At 33.2% G+C, this 27,338-nt stretch overlaps 1 protein-coding gene across 12 annotated transcripts in view; it reads left to right on the plus strand.

The window, feature by feature from the left end:
- Positions 1 to 27,338, plus strand: part of LOC130860693 (caspase-12-like) — a 100,984-nt gene that overhangs the window by 7,759 nt on the left and 65,887 nt on the right. The gene's annotated exons all lie outside the window — the stretch shown is intronic.

Here is a 27,338-nt window from a genome sequence, read left to right on the forward strand (position 1 = left end):
TGATAATAGTAATCCTGATAGGTATGAAGTGATATCTCCTTATGGTTGTGATTTGCATTTCCCTGATTGTGAGTAATATTGAATACATTTTAAAACATCTGTTAGCTATTTGTATCTTCTTTGGAAAAACATCTATTCAAGTCATATGCTCATTTTTTTTTTATTAGAGTGTTTGTTTTTCTTTGGAGTTGTATGAGAACAGCACATTTTTATTAGTGAGAAGATATTTACTTTAGGTAGTACTTTCATTTTTATTTTAACAGATCCAATTATCTTTACAATGTTGTTTTCTGTGAATTAAAGTAACATTGAGAGAAAATGGTAATAATCTCTATTATCTTTTCTCTAATTTGATGGAGAATTAAATGAGAAGTGATACAGATGAAGGTAAACTTGTAAGCTGACATGATGAAGTCATGTTACATGATAAAGAATTCACCTCGAAATTTCCAAGAATAGTCTAAATACTTTTAAGTCCAAAAGAGTTGAAACAAACTGGTTAAAGATAGGGCATTGATAAAGATTACTGTGTTCTCCCTTAGAAAATTTCTGGGCTTCTCTCTTTATTTTATCAAGTTGGGCTAGCCTCATTTACATAACACACAGCCAGACAATATGGCTACCTCAAATTCAAGGGCAATTCAATAGCTCATACTGGTAAAATCTTTAATCATTTAGTCAGCAATATTTTTGCAGAAGAAAATTTTGTAGTAACTAAATGGGCCATTTTAATATTAATTTCATTCATTCAGAGAACTATTTGATATTGTATTAGACATGGAGGGAAGAGGGAGAGAACAAGAAATGATATACCTCATCATTTAACTTGGAATTTAATGAAATTTATCTGTATATAAAATATATATGAAGCTACATTAACTTTAATATAAAAATGAATTATAAGTAAGGGTTCTATGTCAGGAATATAAGGCAGGGTTTTGTTTTTGTTTTTGTTATATTATTTGTTTTATTTTTAATTTCAGGATTATTTAGATACAATTGACAAAATTATATTTAAAATGTACATCATGGCAATTTGATATACATAAGCATTGTGAAAGGGTTCCCCCATCCAGTTAATTAAAACCTCCTTCACCTCATATGTTTATCTTCTTTTTCTATAATATTTAAGTTCTACTCGTTTATCCACTTTCAATTATACAATACAGTGTTATTAACTATAGTTACCATATTTTACATGTTTCCTATACCTCCTTCTTATAGCTAAAGTTTGTACCCTTTTCCTTGTTTCCTCCACACTCCAGCCTCTAACAACCACTTTTCAGCATTCTGTTTCTATGAGATTGACTTTTATTTTAAAGATTTCACATATAAGTGATATCATAAGTTATTTGTCTTTCTCTGTCTATTTCACTTAGCTTAATGTCCTCAAGGTTCATAGATGCCACAAATGGCAAGATTTCCTTCTGCTTATGGCTGAATAATATTTCATATATACCATGTGTTCTTTATTCATTCATCTGTCAATGGACACTTAGGTTTTTTCCATGTCTTGACTATTGTAAATAATTCTGCAATGTACATAGGGATGCAGATATCTTTTTGACATAGTGATTTCATTTCCTTCAGATATATATCCAGAAATGGCATTGTTGAATCATATGGCAATTCCATTTTTAACTGTTTGAGGAAACTCCATACTGTTTTCCATAGTCAGTTTGCATTCCCACCAACAATGGGAATGCAATTCAGTTTCTCTGCCCATTTTCAATAATTTTTCTTTTGCTATTGATTGAATGAGTTCTTTTTATATTTGGATATTAACCCCTATAATTCATATGGAACCACAAAGAATCTTAAATAGCCAAAGAAATCTTAAGAAAGGAGAAAAAGTTGAAGAATGTATATTTTGCTTCTGTTGGATGAAATATTCTATAAAATCTGTTAAGTGTATATGGTCTAAAGTGTAGTTTAAGTTTAATATTTCCTTATTGATTTTCTGTCTGGATGAACTATTCATTGTTGAAAGTGGTATAATGAAGTCTCCTACTATTATTGTATTGCATCTATTTCTCCCTTCAGGTCTGTTAATATTTGTTTTATATATTTAGGTTCTCCTATGTTGGCTGCATGTATACTTATACATGTTATAAACTCTTGTTAGATTGATCCCTTTATCATTATATAATGATCTTCTTTGACTCTCATTATAGCCTTGCTTAAAGTCTTTTTTGTTTGGTTGTTTATAACTCCTCTTGCTTTATTTTGCTTTCCATTTACATGAAATATCTTTTTAAAAATGCTTTGCTTTAATCTGTGTATATCCTTAAAGTGAAATTAGTCTCTTGCAAGCAGTCTTGTTTTTTATCCATTCAGTGACTGTATATCTTTTGATTGGAGAATTTAGTTCATTTACATTTAAAGTAATTATTGATACATATGGCCTTTGCTATTATATAAATAACAAAATATTGCTATTTTGTTAATAGTTTACCAGCTGTTTTGTAACTTCAGTGTTCTTTTCTACTTCCCACACTATTTTACTTTGTAATTTGATAATTTCCTGTAGTGGTATGCTTAGATTCCTTTCTCTTTATCTTTTCTGTATCAACTGTAGATTTTTTGCTTTGTGGGTAACATGAGGCTTACATAAAACATCTCATATTTATACCAGTCTATTTTAAGCTGATATCAACTTGACTTGGAATGAATACTAAAGCTCTATGTTTTTACTCTCCCCCCCATTTTATGTTTTTGATGTCACAATTTACATATTTTCATCTTATGAATCAATTAACAAATTATTATAGTTATGGATATTTTTAGTACTTTTATCCTTTGAATTCTTTATCAGGTAAATCAATTATGGCCATTTCTTTAAGATCTGTTTCTGGAGTTTTTTCATGATCCTTTGTTTGAAATGTATTTCTTTGTTTCTACAGTTTCCTTGACTCTCTATGTTTGTTTCTACACATTAGATATAAAACTACCTCTCTCAGTCTTGCAAGAGTGGTCTCGTGTAGGAGATGAACCTTATCATTCAGCTCAGCCCAAGCTATTAATCCTTTGTGATTGTCCAAGCTACAATCTTTGTTTAGCAATTCCCAGTATTTGAGTTGAGCCAAGACCAGTCAGTGTCCCAAGGGGGATGATCTCAGCACCTAGATTGTAAGACAGATGCTCAGGAAGTAGGTTTGAAAGTATGCAAATAGGCCTTTTTCAGGGAAAGACTATCTGCATTGAGCCCTGAAGGATAACAGGTAAGGAAAAATTTCTTTCTTTGCTACAGTTCTGCAGGGCCAGGGAATGGAAGCCCCTCTGGCTACTGGAACCAGTCAATAAAGAGGTGCATCCCCTGGGTGGCTACTACAAAAGTTGGAGAACCAGACCTGTGTACAAGTTCCTTCCAGGGAGACTCTAGGTACCTGGAGTGGGCCAGAGGGAGAACATGGAGACTGCACTGATGAGCCTCCTGGGTCTCAGGAAAGCATCGCAGTCATACTCTAGATGCATGCTAAATTAAAATCTTTACTCACAGGCAGCAGCTTTTAAAGCATGCAAATAGGCCTTTTTCAAAGAAAGACTGAGAGATTAGAGTTTCTGTCAGGTCTCCCAGTGTTGAGCCCTGGGAGGTAACTTGTTAAGAATTGCTTCTTTGTTCTTGACAGTAAAAAACTGAAAGCATTTCCTCTAAGATCAGGAACAAGACAAAGATGTCCACCCTTACCACTTTTATTCAACATAGTTTTAAAAGCCCTAGCCACAGCAATCAGAGAAGAAAAAGAAATAAAAGGAACCTAAATTGTAAAAGAAGAAGTAAAATTATCACTGTTTGCAAATGAAATATTGTACATTAAAAAATTCTAAAGATGCTACCAGAAAGCTACTAGAGCTCATCAATAAATTTGGTAAAGTTGCAGGAAACAAAATTAATACACAGAAATCTCTTGCATTTCTATACACTAATAAAATGTTAGAAGGAGAAATTGAGGAAACAATCACATTTACCATAGCATCAAAATGAATAAAATACCTAGGAATAGACTTACCTAAGTAGGCAAAAGACCTGTACTCAGAAAACTATAAGACACTAATGAAAGAAATCAAAGATTACAAAAACAGATGGAGATACTCTTGGATAGGAAGAATCAATACTGTCAAAAGGACTATACTACCCAAAGCAATCTACAGACTCAATGCAATCCCTATCAAATTACCAACAGTACTTTCCACAGAATTAGAACAAAAATTTAACAATATGTATGGAAACACAAATGACCCTGAGTAGCCAAAGTAATCCTGAGAAAGAAAAACGGAGCTGGAAGAATCAGGTTCTCTGACTTCAGGCTATACTACAAATCTGCAGTAATCAAGAAGTATGGTACTGGCACAAAAACAGAAATATAGATCAATGGAACAGGATAGAAAGTCCAGAGGTAAACTCATGCACCTATGGTCACCTAATCTATGACAAAGGGGGCAAGAATGTACAATTGAGAAAAGGCAGTCTCTTCAATAAATGGTGCTGGGAAAACTAGACAGCTACATGTAAAACAATGAAAGTAGAACACTCCTTAATGCCATACATGAAAATACAATCATAATGGATTAAAGACCTGAAAGTAAGACTGGATAGCATAAAACTCTTAGAGGAAAACATAGAACAGTCTCTGACATAAATCAGAGCAAGAACATTTTTGATCCACCTCCTAGAGTAATGAAAATAAAAACAAAAATAAACAAATAGGATCTAATTAAACTTAAAAGCTTTTGCACATAAAGAAAACAAAAAGGCAGCCCACAGAATGGGAGAACATATTTGCAAATGTAGCAACCAACTAGGGATTAGTCTCCAAAATATACAAACAGCTCATGAAGTTAAATACCAAAAAATAAGCAACCCATTCAAAAATGTGCAGAAGATCTAAATATACATTTCTCCAAAGAAGACATACAGATGGCCAAGAGGCCCCTGAAAATATGCTCAACATCATTAATTATCAGAGGACTGAAAATCAAACCTCAATGATATATCACCTCACACCAGTCAGAATGGCCATCATCAAAAAATCTACAATCAGTAAGTGTTAGAGAGGGCATGGAGAAAAGAGAAACCTACACTGTTGGTGGGAATGTAAATTGTTGCAGCCACTATAGAGAACAGTGTCGAGATACCTTCAAAAACTAAAAATAGAGCTACCATATGATCCAGCAATCCCACTCCTGGGCATATATCAGAATAAATCATAGTTCAAGAAGATATATTTACCCCAATATTCATTGTAGCAATATTTACAATAGACAGGACATGGAAGCAACCTAAAAATGTCCATTAGTAGAAGAATGGATAAAGAAGATGTGGTACATGTATACAATGGACTATTACTCAGCCATAAAAAAGAATGAAATAATGTAATTTGCAGCAACATGGATAGTCATGGAGATTGTCATATTGAGTGAAGTAAGTCAGGCACAGAAAGACAAATATATGATATCTCTCATATGTGGAATCTAAAAATCAGGTACAAATTAACTTATTTACAAAACAGAAATAGAGTCACAGCTTAGAAAACAAACTTATGGTTACCAAGGGGAAAGAGAGGGAGGGATAAATTGGGAAATTGGGATTGGCATGTACACACTACCTTAATATATATATAATAGCTAGCTAATAAGAACCTACTGTATAGCACAGAGAACTCTACTCAATACTCTATAATGACCTATATGGGAATAGAAACTAAAAAAAGAGTGGATATGTATATGTATAACTGATTCACTTTACTGTAGAGCAGAAACTAACACAACATTGTAAATCAACTATACTCCAATTAAAATTAATTAAATGAAAAAAAAGAATTGCTTCTTTGTCTGCTATAGTCTTGTGCATCTCATGGCAAGCCCCATTGACTCTCAGAACTAGGTGTTCTGAGGGTTGTCCCTCAGGTGGGTGTTGGGGTGCTATATATTGGATCCAAATCCTTTGATCCTCGGGGAGAATCTAGAAGGGCTGAGTTCCCTGCAGATTGTATTTCACTGTGCCAGGGGTGGGTTTATGGCAAGAGTGTGTCTTGGCCTTTCCTACCTGTTTTGATGTGGGTACTGTGGGTTATGTGGGTGATGGGGTTATTTCCTCCTTTACTTGTTACACAGGAATTTCTTGGTTAATTTCTGGATTTCTTTCAGAAGGAGTTGGTCAGTGTATAGCTATAAATTCAGTGTGTGTGTGGGAGGAAGTGAGTTCATGATCCTCCTTTGTCACCATCTTGGACTGGAACCTCTTGTTTTGTTTCTAAAAATATTATATTCCTTTCTATATCTGCAGCGTGTCACACTTAGTAGACAATTCATGTTTATTTAATGAATGAAGTGCCATTATAGGAACAGTTAGTTGTATTTTTATGCTTAAAAGACTGTTAGGTAAATGTGTGATTTCTTCATTGTTTTATATGATAAGATTTTATTTCTCTCCAAGGTATGATGTCTGGTCAATAATAAGGGAATAATAGGAATAATACTCCTACAACCATAAATAAGGACACAAAGAATGAGAGAGGATGAATGATGTGACTTGTTTTGGAGATGGTGGAAAGTGATAGGAGTTTTTGATCATAAAATGCTAACCTTCCACTTATCCTTATTTTCTACTTATAGCCACATGGCCCCTGCCTAGATATCATGTGTAACCACAGCTTCCTTTTTTCTGCTGACAACTTCTGACTATGGTCATATTTCTTCCAGCTTAAAAATCTCAAACTCCTTTCTAATAGCATCATTCAATTGCTAGTTTCAATTTGGATTCTTAATTTTCTAATGTCTCCTCATTTCTAAAGCTACTGCTATCTGACTTCCTTCACAACTAATTCACAGAAAATGCACTTGCTAGGGTCACCAATTATTCTTAAATCCAAATAAAACATTTAATTATTTGACTTCTATTCAACAAATGTTATGGTTTATTTTAACCTCCTATATTCTTTGGATTCAGTGGCACTTCTCTCATAATTTTTCCAAAGGCAGGCTCCTCTTTCATAACTCACTTTATATTTGGTATTCTCAGTTGCTTATTTATAGACTTACTTGTTTTATATGTAGAATATCTTACTTGCTTGTATGGATTCAACTGCCATGTATACAGACATGGCTTTAAAATCTGTATTTCCTGAGGTCTAGACCCATAAATCCAACCCTTCATTCAAACTGTCCAGTGGATGTATTGCAAAAAAGCAAGTTCAAATGTGATATCATCTTATCCTTGATTACCTAGTGTATGGTCAGATATAACTGTTCACTTGCTCTCTGTACATACACTGCTCGACCAGTGTCTGCTTCACCTATACAGTATTCACATGACTAACCTTCCTACGTATTTGCCCCCACCCCAGCTAGTGATTGTTCTAATCTTTAGATCAGAACATCTCCACCAGGATAGCTTATCAAAGAGGCAGCGAGGGCCATGCCACTCTGTTTCCCTAGTAACTGATAAGCCAACCTGATATCAATTCTCCCTTCAACTGGTAACCTGCCCCTCCCCCTGCGAGCAAAGACTGCCACCATGTCATGCCCACACAGTGGGGTGTTGCTCCATGACTTTGCTTCAGACACATAAGACCCTCCTATCCATTAAACTATTGATGTCTCTGTTGTGGATCTGGGTTCCTTCTTCAGTCTTGAAGCGGGGGGAGTACAGGGCTTGCACCCTGCAGGGTGCAGTTCAACACCCAACCTGCTATATTTAATTTCTCTGTTGAAGTTAATGTTAACAGTAGCAAAGCCAGAAATAAAGAGCCCTTCTTGTCTTCTTTTTTCTCTCTATCCACACTAAATCAACTTCTAAATCCTATGTCTCTCAAAGCTGCCCATTAACTCCATTTCTATTACCAAAAATTTTATTAAGCCCAATATTGCCTTTCACAAAAATAATTTTTCATATCTCCTTACTGGACTCCTTGCCCTATGACATTTTTCCTGCTTTAAGTTCTCCAGTATTTTCCCACTATTCTTAGGATAAAATCTACCAGACTTGGTCTATCATAGTCAAGCCCTGCCTTTCCTAGTCTCTAGGTACTCTTTATATTTTACTCTAAGATACAGTAACAACCAATCCCCTTATCCCTTCATTGTTTTTACTTTCCCTTAGGCATGCACCACACCTCTTCACGGGATCATTTAGTGTGTACCTCTGCTTCCTCTTTGTTTGGATAGATAACTTTTAATCATCACTTTGGCCTTAATATCAATCTAGTAAATACTTTTTTGATTTTCCTAATTTACCTATTAGGAATTTTGGGTACCAACATCTGTATGTCCTCTTTCATAACATTTATCATTCTGTATTTTAGTTATTGTTTAATGGTATATCTCTCTGTTAAATAAAATACAAGGAAGACATTGTCTGCCCCTGGTTATTAGTATAATGCTTAAAACATAATGTAGATTCCAATATATGTTTGTCAAACAGAAGAATACATTAGTAACAACTAAATGAAGTATATTTTACTTTTTCTAACATATACAATGAAATAAAATATTCATATGTGTATATATGTGAAACTAGACAGTGTAAAAACTACAAATATATTGATTTATTCACTAACAATTAAGTGGAAACCTTACATATTTGAGGTATTCAGCTATGCACTGCAGATGAAAAAACCAAGAAAAAGTGGTATCTCCTTTCTCAGCAAATAAAATTCAGTTATTAAATGCTTCTCAACAATGTGACTATGAGATAGTGCTTTTCACTGTTTTATATATAAGTATAGTAAAATTCACTCTCTGTTGTGGCAACAATATTTTTGCTTAAAGCTAGCCTTGAAGCAAGAAAAAAGCCCTTCTTGGCATTACCCAAGAAAATGTATACCATAAATATTAGTGTGGAGGAAATGCATTAATAATTTTTTATCTTTTAAAAGAGACAGAGGAAAGGTTTATTTTACACATCACAAAGCATTTCACTCCAAACATTACCACTAGATGTTTCTTGATTATTCTATCTTGTAGATTTGGTCGTTTCTTTCTTTAGGTATTTAATATTCTTCCTGGATTTTCTTATCAGAACAATTTGACTTTGTGTCAGTTCAGTCAAAGCTAGATCCCCTGATTTTTAAAGCATGCCTAGTAAATTATCAATCAAAAAATGTTTATCAAGTATCTCAAAGGTTGACATACCTAAGGCCACTGCCACTGTCAAATGTCTAGCCTGTCCAGAATAGAGACCAATGTTGAGCCCTTGATACAGCACTATTCACAGAGTATAACAGCAAGGCACTTGTTGGAATGTCGATTACATTGAATTTCTTCTATTCTGGAAATTTCAGTGAGTCATCATGATTGGAATAAATATATATTCTTGGTTAATTTTACATTTTTTTCCTATCCACAGGACCTAAACAAGTACACTATCCAAGGTCATATGTAGCTCCATCTACATATGATTTTCACACAATATTACATCAACCAAGGAACTCACTTTACAGCAAAGGAAATGTGAGGATGGGCATGTGATCATAAAAATCTACCAGTTCTAATACATACTGCAATATGTAAAGACTGTCAATCTGAGAGAATGATGAAAGGTCCTTTTAGAAGTGCAGCAGAGGTGCCAGTTTGGTTATTATACTCTGTTAAAATGGCACAACAATCTTCAGATGTACGTTACACTCTAAATCAGTATTCATTTTGTGGTGCTATGTCCCTAATAGGTAAGACCCATGAGTCCTGGAATTCTGAGTAGCACAGGAGTGGCTCCACTTCCCAATATTCCTAATGACTCAATAGGAGAGTTTGTGCTTCTCTTTGTACAGCTTGAAGATTCTTGGTTTCAGAAGTTTCCAGAGGACAGATGATTTCCCAGAATACCAAAGAAGAATCTCATTAACTTTTGGCTATGTCTAATGCTTAGTCATTTTGTGCTCCTTGTGCCAAGGGACTAACAAGCGAAGAATGGAGTCATTTTCCAAGTATGAGTAAATGATCTTGATTGTCATAAAACAGGGCTCATGCTATGCATTGATGGAAGAGAACAGGGAAAGTACCCTTGGCATTCAGAGGGTCAATTTGGGCATGTCTTGTTATTCTCCTCTTTAATTTAGGTGACAAATTACAGCAGTCAGAGCCTTAGAAAGGTATTAGTGAACAGGATATTGGACACCTTAATGATGTGGGTCCTGGTCACATCACCAGATAATTCTCCAAAACTAGAAGAGATTCTATTTAAATGTGAAGGGAAGATAGAAAGTAGATAAGAAAAGAACTATGAAATATCAGTTGTAGCCCTTGGAGCAGTGCAGGACCTGGGGCTAAACTTCCTCCCACTTCATGTAAGTGTCTCCATGAAAAGAGACAATTTAGAATTCTAAAGGAGCTGGTCCTAGACAGAGTAACCTTATCTACAAATCAAGTGTATCTGATTGGCTCAACGAAACACTGTTTTGCATTATTCAGATCCCCCTCCATGATGGAGACACTCTCTTTCCCAGATGCAAGGAGTGCTGGCTGCTGAGGGTACTTTACCTAGCCCATTCTCATGAATTAGCCTAGGATGAAGAGAACAGCTGACACCAAGAGCATGTCCCCTCTTATGGTATGGCCCACATTTAATTGTTAGTTGGGGTGAGGTAAACAAACGTATAGTCCCATTATAATATATGTCCCTAAAATTTCATCCTAGCATGAATGTGTTCCTCATGAGATTAGCCAAGGCCTCAGTTGAAATTACATTGTATTTCACTTTCTCTCTCAGCCCAATGCTCTTTTTTATTGTCCCTCACATATCTTGTTTCTAAAGAATATTCCCCAGCAAATTTCCTGCACTGATCTTCATATCAGAGTGTGTTTTCCAGGTGACTCAACCTACATTAGCCTAAAAGTGTATATATACTATGCGGCACCACAATATTAGTGAAAAAATAAATGAGCCATGAAATATTTTTGTAGTAACATGGAGAATGCCTGGAATATAAGTACTATAGCTATATACAAGAAAGATAAAACATAAATGTCCTTCTAGAGAAGATCATCCAATACTTTCTATGGTAAGGGTGATAAGGAAGGTAGAAGAACAAATCAAAACCCTGACTGAATCTATGCAGATTGAACATAATCCTTTGGACCAAAAATGACTACTTTAAAAGCAAATTATATTGGAATATTATAGATAAAGAGAAGTTTAATTAATATATTGAGGTAGGTAGCATTATCTTTTTTTAAAATGTCAGCTATACAAATTACTCTATGGAACATATTTAAAAGTTATATGAATACTTCACATTTAAAGAAACCTCAGCATCTTTAAAGTATGCTGTAACTGTCTTGCACTGGACCCAAGATAGTTTTTCAAATCAGATGGCACCAGACTCTTGATTAGCATGAATTTTTTTAAATTCCCGATTTAAAGATATCTTAATCATTAATATTTAGTACACACCATTTAATTAAAAATAGCTATTCTTTTTTTGATCAGAGATGAGCTAAAATAGATGTTTGTGTATATGTTTCTAGATATATAGATATATGCAAAAAAGAAGAAAATGCTACATTCATCCTGTATTTACTGAGCACAAACTATGTCCCAGGAGATATGCCAACAGATTTATGTGCATTTCCTATTTTCATAGAATGCCGTATTCTCATACTGCAAGAAAGCTTTTATAATCTCAGTTTTAAATGAAAAGATAGAGGTTTAGAAAGTATAAGGAAAATTTTCCATGTCACATAACTGGAAAACGTTTGAATTGCGATTTAAATGTTGTCTCTAGAGCCTGACACAAAGTAAATAAGGTCAATAAGACAAGTAATCACTGGATTAATTAAGCAGAAGAAAATATAAGACATAAAAAGAAGTATAGATGCAGCATTAAGGGAGTATGAAAATTGAGATGTAACATTTTTATTTCCCCTAGATTGATAATTGAAGTTTACTGAAAACTTTAAAATATTTTGATTGAATACATGAACAGTTTATCATACAAAAAAGGAACTATGAGTATGTACATTCAAACAGAAATAAAATATACCATCTTAATCTAATGTAATATAAAGTCCATATTTACATCCATATCAGTTTTGTCTGGCTAAATGATATTCATATCTGAAAAAGTCAAATTAGTTGACTAACTCAATTTTTTTTTTGTGCAGAAGAGGGGCTAGTTTCTGATGCAGATTAATTAAAATTAGTAGCTTACTTTGTAGATATGGAAACAGTCCCAAAATTTTTCTTTGAGAGCATGGAAAGAATTTTTGAGCTAATGTTTTTCTTACTTTTTTCTCCCATTTCTCCATTCTTGCAAGTAGGCAGACACCTTGTTTTATACATACTTAAGAAGTTTGTGGCAGGGTTTCTTGGCTTTGATTTCCAAAAGCAGGAGAAAATATATGAAGAGGGAGGGATTTATAACACCAAAATAGTATTCTTTGAAGTGGGATAAAAGAGACAGGTCTGGAAACCAGTGAGCAGCAGAGTTGGAGACTTTCTAGATCAAAATTTGTGTTTGCAATAAATACATAAAAGTAACTGAACAGTGACTGATGCATTTCCATTTCTAAATCAAAGGCATTAAAAATTACTCATTTATAAATTTCATGTTTAATATTTCAAACCATATTTTATAGCATTTTTATAAGATTCACGCAATAGAAATCCTTCTCAAAGTGAAAGAAATTCCTCTAATTACATGAGTTACAAATGATTTTTGGTGCATGTTTTCCCAGTCTATTATGACAGATTTTCTGCACTTAAACTCTACATTAAGAAAATGTGAAGCCCTAATGTCCATTCATAAAATCTATTCTCCTACATATAAGTGTCATTCACAATCTTGGACAACAATACAGCTGTGTGTTTCTGCTTAAATTATAAGTAGAGTGAATTCATTAAAGACTTAAGGGTAAGACTAGAAGCCATAAAACTGTTAGAAGAAAACAGGCAGAACACTCTTTGACATAAGTAGTAGCAAGAGTTTTTTTGGATCAGTGTTCTAAGGCAAAAGAAATAAAAGCAAAAATCAACAAACAAGACCTAACTAAACTTTGCATAGCAAAGCAGCCAAAGACACCACTGACAAAATGAAAAGACAACTAATGGAATGGGAGAAGATATTTGCAAATGATATGTCAAATAAGAGGTTAATATTCAAAATATATAAACATCTCATACAACTCAATATAAAAAAACAATAAAAGCAAAAAACAAAAAAACCTGATTAAAAGTGGGCAGAAGACCTGAATAGACATCTTTCCAAATAAGACATACAGATGGCTAACAGGCATATAAAAAGATGCTAAACATTGCTAATTATTAGAGAAATGCAAATCAAAACCACTATGAGACATCACCTCACCCATGTCAGAATGGCTATCATCAAAGTGTCTACAAATAACAAATATTGGCAAGGATGTGGAGAAAAGGCAATGCTTGTACACTGTTGGTGAGAATCTAAAATGGTGCAGCCACCATGGAATATAGTATTGAGGTTCCTCAAAAAACTAAAAATAGAACCACCATATGGCCCAGGAATTTCACTCTCAGGTTTATATCTGAAAAAAATGAAAACACTAACTCAAATAGATGCATGCACCCTACCATTCATAGCACTATTATTTAGAGTAACCAAGATATGGAAACAACTCATGTCCTTCAAAAGATGAATGGATAAAGAATGTGAGACACATATATAATACAATATTACTCACCCATTAAAAAATGAAATTTTGCCATTTGTGAAAATGCAGATAGACCTAGAGAGCATTTTGCTTAGGGAAATGTGAGCCAGAGAAAGACTAATTCTGTACATTATAACTTATATGTGGAATCTAAAGAATAAAATATTTAAATGTATATTACAAAACAGAAACTGACTCACAGATATAGAAAACACATCAGTGGATACCACAGGGGTGAGGGAAGATGGAGGGGCAAGACAAGGATATGGAATTAAGAGATACAGACTACTGTGTATAAAATACATAAGCAACAAGGATACATTATACAGCATAGGGAATTATAGCCATTGTCGTGCAATAATTTTGAATAGAGTATAACCTGTAAAAATACTGAATCACTATGGTGTACTCCTGAAGCTAATATAATACTGTAAATTAACTATACTTCAATTAAATAAATACACAGATAAGTAAATAATGCTTATATAAATCAATTTGTAGGGCTAATGGCTTCCATCTGTACATCACTACATTAACAGAAGTTATTAAGTATACAGATAATTCAAAAGAATCAAGTAGTTTCCTTTTGATATGTGTATAAATTTGCACAGCATTGTAGAATACAGAGAAGCAGAAGTATATGCACATCTTAAAAAAAATGGAATTACACCGCTCTAAGTTGCAAATGCAAAATAGTGATTTTTCTAAGTGCAAGAGCATATGCTCTTTTATAAAGAAAATATAACATTTGTAAATATTTATGAATTCAACTTAGAAGCACTTAAATACATAAAACAAATAATACCTGATATAAAGGGAAAATATAGTAGGGACTTCAATATCCCACTTTCAACAATGGATAGATTATCCAGACAGGAAATCAATAAAGAAACACTGGACTTAAACTCTGCACTAGATCAGATGAACCTAACAGATATGTACAGAATATTCCAATCAACAGCACTGGGATACATATTCTTCTCAAGTGCAAGTGGAACATTCTCCAAGGTAGATCATATGTTAGGCCATAAAACATTCCTTAATAAATTTAAGAAGATTAAAATCATGTTTTTTGTTTTTTTTTTTCTGACCATGGTGGTGTGAAAATAGAAATCAATTACAAGAAGAATATTATTCACAAATGTGGAGATTAAACACAGTGCTACCAATGGTCAAAGAACAAATCAAAAAACAATAAAAAATCTTGATACAGATGAAAATGAAAATACAACATATCAAAACTTATGGGATGCATCAAAAGCAGCTCTAAGAGGTAATTTTATAGTCATAAACACCTACATTAAGAAACAAGAAAGATCTCAAATAAGCAATCTAAGGAACTAAACAGAGAAGAACAAATTAAGCTAAAGTTAATAGAAAGAAGAAAATATCAAAGTTCTGAATGTAAATAAATGAAATAGAGAGAAAAAAGACAATAGAAATTATCAATAAAGGTAGAGCTGGGTTTTGGAAAAGTTTAACAGATAGACAAATCTTCAGCTAGATTAATTGAGAAAAAGACAGATGTCTCTAATATGCAACATTATATGTGAAAGAGATGTTACAACTGATACCACAGAAATACAAAGGATCATAAAAGGCTACTATGAATGACTTTATGCCAGCAGATTAAACAACCTAGAAGAAATTAATGAATTCTTAAACGCATACAACTTAACGAAACTGAATCAGAAAGAAATAGAAAATCCAAAACAGACCAATTACTAGTAAGAAGATTGAATCTGTAATCAAAAGCCTCCTAACAAAGAAAAGTCCAGGAATAGATGACTTCACTGGTGAATTCTACCAAACATTTAAAGAATACCAATCCTTCTCAAATTCTACCAAAGAATAAAGGAGGGAACACTTTTAAACTCATTATGTGCAGACAGCATTACCCTATTACCAAAGCCAGGCAAAAACACTACAAGAAGAGAAAACTACCGATATCCCTAATGAACATAAATGAAAAAATCCTTAACAAAGTACTAGCAAACCAAATTCACCAGTACATTTAAAGGATAATACACCATGATCAAGAAGTATTTACTGTAATTAAAATTAACGTAATTTGAAGGATCATCAAACTAGTTCCTAAATGCTTCTAAAAAACAAATCAGGGCTATTTGTGTATAAATTCAGTATGGAATTGGGATTGTGTAGAATGAGAAGAAAAAAAGATCAGAATTTAGAGAAATAACATTAATGGGAGACTGTAGGGAAAACAAGTAAGTTTCAATACCATATTATGTCTTCTCTGCACAGCCTTCCAGGAATTAGTTAATTCTAACCTTTCATTGACTTTGAGCCATTTTACAACACTTCATAAGTTGTAGGTCTCTGATAGACATACACATTCTCTTTTCTGGTAGAGGTTCAATTATCTCCCCTCCTACCCCAGGGAAACAAAATAGTCCTGCCAACCATTTACATACTCATTTCCATATTCTTGGTCTATAAATGTGCCTTTTTAAAAACTCTCTTTCAAACCAGTTACAACATATCTGATTCCATCACAAATAAGTAGATCTTTAAAATATGTTCATTTTTATATCTGTATGAGAGTCATTATTTTATCCTTTACTGAAAGTTATCTTTTAAAACGACCAAAGAAGAAAAGTCAGTTAAAAGAGGGCAATTGAATGATTATTCAGAGGTGCCAAAGGACACAAGGTGTGATATATATTCCTCAAATGAAGGGAGGAAATGTTTTGGGAGAAAGGTGAAGTCATATAGCTTGGGGGTGTCTTATAAGTTGAAAGATTTTAAACGTCTATTGCACTTGGCAACCAAGTAACCATTGATATTTCTGCAAGAGTACTTTCATAAAGTGGTGGGGTCATGAAGTACAATGCAGAATTTTGAAGAATGAATGAAGTGTGAGAAAAGAAAATAGTGAAGGGAAACAAATTTTTTCCTACATGTTTTCTTTTGAATTTTATTCTTCTTTAACTGTAAAAATGTTAAATGCTCTCTGTCAGAAAATAAATAACCCAAAATATTTTTAAAATTAATGCAAACCCCACCTGAAATCATACTGATACTTTTTGATCATATTTCCATATGTTCCTCTAAATGCACACAATTTAAAATATATAGAATCATAATGTATCTACCTGCTATTAGGTCTCTAACCTATTTTCAAAAGCATACATTAGTAGATCTTCTCAAAGTTTTATTTTTAATTTTAATGCCTTATTTGAAAAAATGTGCTTCTGACAAAGAGGTAACTGGAGCAAAAGAGGTAACTGGAGCCTATATGAATGATGATTTAATTCTTATGCCACTAACATGTATATAATATTACATGATTTAAAAAGTGTCTTCTCATGTTTTATATTATTTATCCCTCAAACTCTTTGAGGTATACTGAGGAGGCATTATTGTCTTTATGTACAAGTAATTTGAGGTTTAATGTTATTAAATGCCTTGCACAAAGTCACAAAACTAAGCAGCAAATTTTATATTTGCATATACAAATAAATATGTGCTATTCAAATCATTCATTCAACAACAATATGATGAAGACCATGAGCATAAAAATGAATAGGAAATGTTTAGTGAGAAAGGTATGTAAATAAGTAGAAGAAAACCACTCTGAGAAGTCCTGTAGGAACGGCCTGAACAAAGTAGGAAATAATAGTCACTTCTCCTCGATGAATGATAGAATTGGGTTGCAGATCACAATAAATAAGTGTGCCGTGAGCTGGAGCAAAAAAGAAAATAAAGGACAATTCACCTCAATGGAGATCTGTTGAGAAATGGTGTAATGCCTTTGTTAGGAAGCTCTTCTTGAAATATGGACTTGTACGTAAAGCAAAAACAAAACAAACAAAAAAACCCAGACTTGATTCCAAGGCATTACTGAATTTTAGAGAACTAGCTGAGCAAAATGAAAGGATAAGTCCGTGAGCTTATTTTCAAGTCTGTCATGTAGACACAATGAAGATGAGTTAGAGAGTTTTACCAAAACACTATTAAAGTATGTGTGTCATCTTCTTCAATTTCAAAGATTCATGTTTTCTGTTCTTATCCAGAAAAAAAAAATGGCTATTGTTAAAGAAAAACTCTTTGGAGCTGAAATATTCAGCAAGCTCAGGCAATTTCGGATAAATCTTAAAATGGCAGAGAAAGCAGGATGCACCAATATCTGACCTGGCTCAAAGATTGGAAAAACTAATGTTTAAGCAGACCACCGAAGTCAGCTATCTCTGCTCAGAAAGTGAATAGTCAGTGTAGGTAACAGAATCATGCAAATTACAGAGAGACTTCACTTACAGAAGTCATCGAAATGGAAGAGAACTCCAGAGAAACAAAAGGGTCTGCTTTGAACCAAGAGTAGTCAGTACCCTACTTTAGAATTGAATTTAGAATTGATTTCAAAGAAATCCAACTGCCCTACTTAGATATGAAGAGTCAGGTTTTTTTCCCTTCAGAAAACAATATGAATATAATTCTTTCAAAGGACCATAGAAATTACTTAGGGACATTAGCCTAACCTAGATATACTAGAATATGTTATAATTAATTGACAATATTAGAAATGAATTATCATATAAATGATGCAATATATTGATAGTCTTCTGTTGAGGATTAGTCTTTTATAATTTTAAGGAATAATTTTTTTAAATTTTTTTGGAAAACTTGTCATTTAAGGCTCAAGGCTTCACTAAGCAATGTAGAAGAATTTACATCTTATAGACAAATTACAATATAGAAGAATTTAAAAGAATTAACAACCTTTAATTTTTGAAATTCTTTAGTTCAGCTCTAAAGAAAATGTCTATGCATTGTAAACTCAACTTTGTGGAAATGAAAAAATAAAAACAAAATATTAAATATCATCCTCCCTGACATATGTTACTTCTAAGTTAGCTGATCATAAATAAAGCATTATTATCAACTTAAGTGGGAAAATAGATGGGACTTCTTTCATTTCCAATTACTGTACTTTTTTCTACTTTGTTTCTTCCAATGGGTATTTATTTATTCATTTATTTACAATTAGAGCACAGTTGACACAATATGTATGCTTTGTGCACACACTCATGCATACTTTATTTTTCAGCAATATACAAATACACTCTATTCAATATTTAAAACAATAATAACATTCCCCTTTACCATTTCCTAGGCATGTAGTGCCACAATCTCTCTTTTTCTAAGGTGGCAAAATCAAAAAGTGGTATCTTCCCTTTGAGCAGTCATGGAAGCCTAAAAGTACATGAGTACAGTTTAGAAAAATCTCACAGCCCTGGGCAGCCTCTTGTTCTGTCATCTAAAATACGACAGCTTGCTGCCTATTTACCTCAGGCCAAAACTGCCATTTGCACTATCTGGGCCACCACATTCCCTCTGGCTAGCTGTCTGCCTTATGTGTACTAGGGGCTTCTGGGAATGCTGGTATATGCACTTTATGCTGAATTGGATTTTTGTCATCTGTTAGTAAATTAAATGCATTGTGTCCAGTTGCTTTATTTGTCATCATGTCATTCTAAATCTGAACTGGAAAACCTCAGTGCTGTCATGTGTGAGGTCCAGTTATTCAGAACCCACTGCAAGTAGATATAGATATTGATATGAGTATTATAAAGTTGAGGAAACTTTAATTCCAGGTCACAAATTAATAAATTCAAGAGAATTATAGGTAAGAGATTTACATGTACATTAATCGTGTTGTTCTTTAGAACCAAAGAAGCTTCACATTTGTGTTGATAAAATTGTACCTATGGGCTTGATGATTATACAATGTCTGGAGTGAGTTGGATAAATTACTACGTACAAGCACAGACATCAAGACCTTTGTCCTGAATTGCCTTCAGCAGTTTCATTCTAAGAGCTAGTACATGGGAGTCTGTACAGCAGGCAGCAACAGCTAAGGACCAATGTTCCCATTCATTCTCAAAGTGGTAAGGAAGGGTTTAATTAAGGAGTCCAAATGAAGACACATTTCTTCAAGTGTCAAGTGTGAGTTTTGAACTCAATGACCATAAAGCCTTGTTCAGCCTTGTGAGTCTATGCTTTATGATTGTCTCCAGGATTATCAATAGTAAACTGTGATGACTTTCAATTAATCTATTAGTGTTTACAGTTGCCTTCTACAACATTAAATCCTCCTCTTCAATAGGGCTGTGTGGGTTGCACAAAGGTGTTTGTTCTAGGAGAAAATGTAGATGTGGAAGAAACTGAAAACTCATCTGTCTCCCTCTTCAGGCATAATTTCTCAAACTTAACTTGCAAATTGAGATACAGGACCAGATTTTACTTGGTGCTAAATTAGACCCTTGGTACAACATTGGCTAACTAGTATTCCTGAGGTTTGAAAAAGTCAGAGACATAGCTAATTGTCTGACTTGTTGACATTTAATAACCAAATGACTAGGAGGTGGTTTTTCCTTGGGAGAATAAAAGCTAGTTCTTTGCTACACTTGAGTACTGACAGACCTGTCACCATTCTAAATGTTTTATAGGAATTAACTCATCTTCAAAAGAACCTAGTGAGATACATATTTTATTATTTCCATTTTACATATGAGAAAATTTTGGCCCCCAAAGAAAATTTTACAAAGATACACAGGTAGAAGTGAGGGAGTCAGATATTACCTACAGGTCCACTTCTTGAGTTTTAAACTGCTAGCTTCCGACAGATAATCTGATGTCCTTCCTATGGCCCAGCATCTGGTGGAAAGTGCAGATCATTTCAGTGAATGCACAATTTTTTGTCTAGTTACTTCCTGTAGCATTGAGCAGAAGACAAACTTGCCTAGATGTTTTCTTCTAGAAAGAGTAGCAGCTTTCCATTCACAAAGAATAGGCATTTATTTACTCCTGGCCATGGAGATGAGAACATGTGCATCTTAGCCTCTGCCGCTGACAGTTGAAGTTAACCCAATGGTCAAAGATGTGAAAAAAAAATAGTCTTGAACATCTTCAGTAATGGACATTTTACTGCCTTTAATTTAGAGATCGTCAAGCTGCTAATGTATTGTAATCACCCTTGCAACTCTACTTCCCTCATCCTCCATGGAAGCTCAACTGTCTATGTTCCTGGGGAGGAAGAAATCAAACCTTAAGAGCAGATGAAATAGCAGGCTTTGGACTTACCATCGACTTGTCAGATATTTGCTAGAGGCATCATTATTGGCTCACTCCCAGACACACATCTTGGGACAACTTCATTTGTTCCAGTCTTGAATCAATCAATTTTCTCCTTTTCCTAACTAATTTAAAATGCCTACCATCTGCATTATATTTTAGGTTCAACAGTGAAGTTCTATTCTGTTAAAAAGAATACTTATTGAGAACACACAGCTTGTGTGAAACACTTTCTAACTGCTAGGGATACATAAATGAATACAAGCCCTTGGTAAATTTATTGTACAGGATTTTATTTTCAGTCCCACTGTTAACATGCACCCACTGGGGACAATGACAATAGCAACTACAACAACACAACAGTAACTTTTAAATATTTATTGTGTATTTACTACAGGCTGGATATTATTATAAGCACTTTGCAAATTTATCTTAACAAATCTTCATAATGGTCTAATAAAGAAATTGCATTATCTTTATTTAATAAATGAAGAAACTTGGAATGACAAAGATTGGATAATTTGGCCAAGATCACACAGCCCAAACTCCTAACCACTAATGAAAATAATGGCAAGGACAGGGGAGGGGGAGAGATTTCCCTAACCTTATAATAACTTAGAAAGAAAGATTAAGTTCTTAAATAAGCTAGTTCTTACTCTAGCAATTACAAGGGACTGGTGTGGAGAGATAAAGATACAGTATAACCATGTTTCATTAGCTAAGTAAAGGATTTCTTGAGCCTTGAAATTGTGACAGGAGTAAACTCCAGAGCACACTGAAAAGTAGTCTGCAAGGGCAAGTGCAATGAACATCCTTATCAGTTTCTGGACAATCTGGGGTACCTTGGGGCAATTGACAGGGATAATTTTTCCTTCATACACTTGAAAATTTAGCTTGTTTGGGTTGCCTTATGTCATGATTATTTTGCATGGAAAGACTTCTTGGGATTACTTTTAAATTTTAGTTAGTAAAATAAATAACTATTTGTAGTAAGCTGCCCTATGATATTCAGTTTTTGATTTCACATTTTCCTCTGACCTTGCTTTCTCCCGGACACTCCCATCTGGCTAGTTTTGTCTGTACCCTGCTCCTTGCTCTGTGGTTTCCTAATGAACAAATGAAGCTTCATTTTATAGAAGTTTCATGTGCTCTTCTTTGTACAATGTACATGGAAATGGTTACTTGTTCACTCTTCAAGCAAGTTATTAGTTTTGAGTAGATGAAAGTAAGAAAGCAACGTGTCAATCATATGAAAATAGTCATGATTTCACAGCAAGTCAAGGAGTCATGTTGACTTATTGAATCATATTTTAGGATATATTATTGACTTTTAGTAAAATGGTTCCCATTCTTTAATGGCAATACTGTTAAAAACCTGAGGTCTGTTAAGAAACTAAAAAGAAAAAGGTATATACATTTAAATATCATTTTATGTTACCTGTGACTCACGATCTCTCAAATTTCCCAGTATTCATTGGAAATGTGACGATGGAATCGGAGCAAATTCAATAAATGAAGCATTTTGTTAGTTAAAACTGTTTTCTAGAATCCAGGGCAGATTTAATTATAGGTTTGAAATCAGAATGATGCTGCAGACAGCAGTTTTCCTTCTTGACCTTCTTCTGAAAACAGTTTGCTTCAGGAGTTTTGAAAAAGAAAATGTGAAAGAAAAAGTGGTATGTCAATTTCCATAGGACAAGCAAGAATAGTAAATATAGCCTGATTTGAGTGATAAATCATTTTTATACTCTTATCAAGATGCATCTTTCTTATTATAATTCTTAGAGGTTTTTTAGCCATTTCTTAAATCTACTTTTTATAATACATGAATTGCGAATCTTGAAATCTTAAAATAGATGATTGAAAAACGTACATTTAAAATAAATAACTCTAAAATATTTGTATACCATGGTAAATTAAACTATTCCTTAGACCTTCAAATTACTTTCAGTAAAAGAAGATAGTATAATAGAATTTGATTATGGTGATACTCAGGCATTGGAACAATACACAAAAAAGCAGTGAGATAAAGAATTAACCCAACCCATTTGAATGTTTGTACAAACACACTTTAATTTGCTAAATCACAGATATTAACTCAAACTGAGTCAGAACCATGATGCACTGAAAAATACCTTTAGGAAATCTGTCAAGAATAAAGTTTTTAAATTTTGTTATTTACAGTGTTTCCTGTGAACTAAGATTCAAAGTGATAGTATTTCCCAATTTTACTCCCTTCTCCTTCAGATAGCAATTTTAAGGATTTTGGAAAAATAAATTAGAATTTTAGGAATTCTTGGAAATTTCTAAACTCATACTACTCTTAAAATAATGCCAACATTCCTCATACCCTTTACTAATTATTATGACTAGCTCTAAAAAAAATTGTTCAATAAAAATGAAATTTTAAGGTTACTTGTATTTAAAAGGAACTGTAGTGTGCAGTGAGTATTCAAATACCAGAAATCACGAGTAATATCCTTACTGGATTGTACTTGAATAATGTGACATAAGGATAACCTAGCAAGGTTAATAGCACTACATAGAATCGCATCTTGAAGCTGACATTTTAAGGACTTATTTTGTTTCCTAAATGATATGTTTTGGACACCTTATTTGCAAGAATGACTAACCATTAGCCAAAGATAGGACTATAAATACATGTTTATAATATGCCCACAGCTATAGATAAGACTAACCACTGAGGCCGTGATTGCCCCTCTCCTTCTTGTGAAATGGCAACCTTAAGCTTGGACTCTGCCAGTCAGCTTTTGTTCTTTCAAACCATTAATACCTCTATGTTGATTTTTAAGCTTTAATTCTTACAAAATAATCACTTTCCTGGTTTCTCAACTAATTTTTCCTTCCAATCCAGGATTCAGAAAAAATATGAATTTCCTAAAAAATACTAGCAAGGGAATCTACAAGGAAACAGTACAATTTAATATAAACATGTATTCCATATATTAATATAATAATTTTATATAATATTCATAATTTAATATACTAGTTAAATGCATTTAGTTAATTTTATCCATTTAGTGTTTGTTACATTGGAAGGACTACATGATTCATGGAGGGAGTTTTATGATTGTGTGTCCCACAGTTCAGTAAAGCAATATTTTTTACTTTGTTATATTTATTAATTGCCTTAAAACCATGGAACCTGGCTTTAGCTAAAGCAAAGTATATTTTTCTTTTTAACAGTAAACATCTTTAATTATCTTTCTCATACTACTTTGTTGAAATACACAATGTGTATGTCTCCTGACAAGAGTGTGAAAGAGAAACCCAGCAGGACTGAATTCTGCCATAATTAAGGGAAAAACCAAAGTGGTCAGAATATATATATATATATAACTACCATGTAGTGAGATCATGGGTTTTGTTATTATTTAATTTTAATCTGATATTCCATCATCCAATACTAAAGATATCCTTTTATTGAGATACTCAAAGATTATTAAAAAGCTACTAGTAATGCTATGTATTTAAATAGCAAATTATAAATGTCAATACATATTACATGAAATAAGTTTCAGAGCAAAATTTAAGTGAATGATTACAGTGCTTCAAGCATAGCTTGAGCTTTCTCACATTAAATATCTAGCTGATAAATCCTTCCAGCTCCTGCTGTCTTGTAAAAATACAACCTTTCCTTTAAGAACTAGCTTAAAGTCCACATTTGTGAAGACTTTACTGTCTCAACCTGCAGTGATTTGTCTACCCTGAATCCTGTACCCCTTGGAGAGTTGTATCCTTAAACATTTAAAAAATCTTCTATTGTGCCAACCAAGATTTTATGAAATGGCAGGGACCTAAGTTAATTTCTGGTATGTTTGCATCATTTACCATAATATCGAATATCAATTTAGAATAATAGCTCAAAAAGGCTTAGCTGATAGAGTTGGATCCTTCTTAATTGGCTATAGTTTCTTTGTAATTTGCATAAGAGTTCTTTTAATGCTTTTATATAATTTTGATAAAAACTTTGCAAAATTACATGCTCTAGCTATCAAATTAGAAAGAATTTCAATTCAGCTGGCTCCCAATCCTCCAACTTTTCCATTTTTCTTCTTCTAATATAGAAACCATACTGACATTTTCTTGAAAGAGCCTTTATTCCCTAAAATCTGTGAGCTTCCACCTTTACATTGGATACTTCAAAAATGTCCTCCACTCTCCATTCTTATAATTTTGTAAAATTTTCAGAGTACCTGAGTTGCCTTATATTAAAGTAAAATATAAATTTCATGATATAAGGCCATTCAAAAATGACAGCCATTTGGTTGTTTGTAAGCTCTGTCAGCTTACAAGGAATTGGCTCTCACTGTATCTCAATGAGTTATGTAGGCCTTCACTTTTATTATGTATGATTGACTGTGGGGTTTAATATTGAATAAAATAGCTGCCACAGCTGCTCAAAATTGGTATAAATCAAGAATTTTCACTCTCAATAGCATGTAGCACTGTGAGAACCTAATTTACTCTGGAAGGCAGTATGTCCTTGCAGAGAAAGATTTGCCCCAGGTAAAAACTGGGAAGCAACACAAATGTGTCTATAATGCAGATCTATCCTTAAGCAGTTCTCTCCCTTTTTTGGCATCAGGGTTTAAAATAAGTGAGTTGTAAATTTATGTTCTCTAAACTAATGTCTTACTCCTACCAAAACACATATTCACTTAAAAAAATACCAAAAGGACACAGTGGCCAGGGTTTTTAAAAAATAGCTTCATTGAAATATAATTTGCATATATAAAATTCACCCTTGGAAGTGTACAACATAATTTTATAAAGAATGTTGGAAGACAATTTTGGTGGACGAGTGATCTTGGAGCAAAAATTCAAAATAATGCTGCTCAAGTGGCATCACCAAACATCTATCTACCTGACTTACACACAGAAGAAATTTTTACTGCATGTTTTGCTCAACTACATACATTCACAAAGATTTTTTAAAACTTTCTGTAACTGAACAAACACTACATTATTTATTTCACATTATTGTTAGAATCAAAATCATTTAATAAGTGTGGAGGTGCTTTAAGAATAAATAGTGCTATACAAATGTATTCTTATAGCAAACAATGCTTTTACATGCTTTCTCCAAGACAGTAATAAATTAAAAACCTTTGCAAACACATAAAATATAGCATCTCATATAAAACTTTCAGGACTAATCAAAGACAATATGCTGCTGAGAACGAAACAGAGCTAAACAAAACCAATTTCAAAATATAGGTTCAAATACACAAATACACAACATTGTTAATCAACTATGCTCCAATATAAAATAAAAATTAAAAAAAAGATTGCATAAAGATGGCCTTTGATGAATGGGAAAGATTTCAACAGGTAAAGAAAGAGAAAAGTGGATATAGCAGTTCTATCAAGAGGAGTAGAGAAAATTGCAACATACAAACAAAAAAGTAAAAGCTTTGAATAGTGAAATTCAATTTCCTTTTTTTTTCCTTGAATAAATTTGACTTGTAACATCAGGTAAGTTTAATTTGTACAGCCTGTTACTTTGGTATAGTTATATGTTGTAGTCTGATTGCCCATGTAGCAATATTTATCACAATTTATAGTTAAAATACAGTATTGTCAAAAATGATTGATATAAATGAGTATATGCAAATTTTTAATTCATATAGTAGTAGGATCATAAGAGACTACTATATGCAACTGTATGGCATTAAAATGGACAAACTAGAAGAAATGGACAAATTCTTAGAAAGGTACTGTCTCCCAAGACTGAAACAGGAAGAATTAGAAAATATGAACAAACCAATCACAAGCACTGAAATTGAAACTGTAATTTAGAAACTCCCAGCAAACATAAGTCCAGGACCTGATGGCTTCACAGGTGTATTTTATCAAACATTTAGAGAAGAGCTAACACCTGTCCTGAAACTGTTCCAAAAAATTGCAGAGGAAGGAAAACTCCCAAACTCATTCTTTGAGGCCACCATCACCCTGATACCAAAGTCAGACAAAGATACCACTAAAAAAAAAAATTACAGGCCAATATCTCTGATGAACATAGACGTAAAAATCCTCAACAAAATACTAGCAATTGAATCCAACAATACATTAAAAGGATCATACACCATGATCAAGGGAAATTTATCCCAGGGAATTAAGGATTTTTCAATATCCACTAATCAATTAGTGTGATACACCACATCAACAAATTGAAGAATAAAAACCATATAAAAATGTGCTGTTTTTACACATTTAAAAAATAACTTTCTTAGAATTATGAACAAAATTTAAAATATAAAAAGAAAACTAGGAATCCTTTGAGGCAAATGATTAACATATCAGTAAGACTTATATAGGAAAATATAGACATAGGATTTAATACAAGCAAGGTAGGATTTAGTATAGGAAATCTGAGGGGTTGAGGATTGAAAGTCAAGACTGGCATTGTTTAGGAAATCAGAAAGTGTGGGAAGTAACAGATACCACCCTCTAAAATAACAGTTGTCTACAGAACCAAAGTGGGCACTTTGTAAATGGATGTTCAGAAACCTTTGGTAACATTTTATGTATGTAGTCTATTGGAGACCTCATGGCTACTGAAGCAAAAGCACCAATGACTTTTCTTTATGTTCCAC

This window comes from Hippopotamus amphibius, chromosome 9 (genome assembly GCF_030028045.1).
Source record: "Hippopotamus amphibius kiboko isolate mHipAmp2 chromosome 9, mHipAmp2.hap2, whole genome shotgun sequence".
Lineage (NCBI taxonomy): Eukaryota > Metazoa > Chordata > Mammalia > Artiodactyla > Hippopotamidae > Hippopotamus > Hippopotamus amphibius.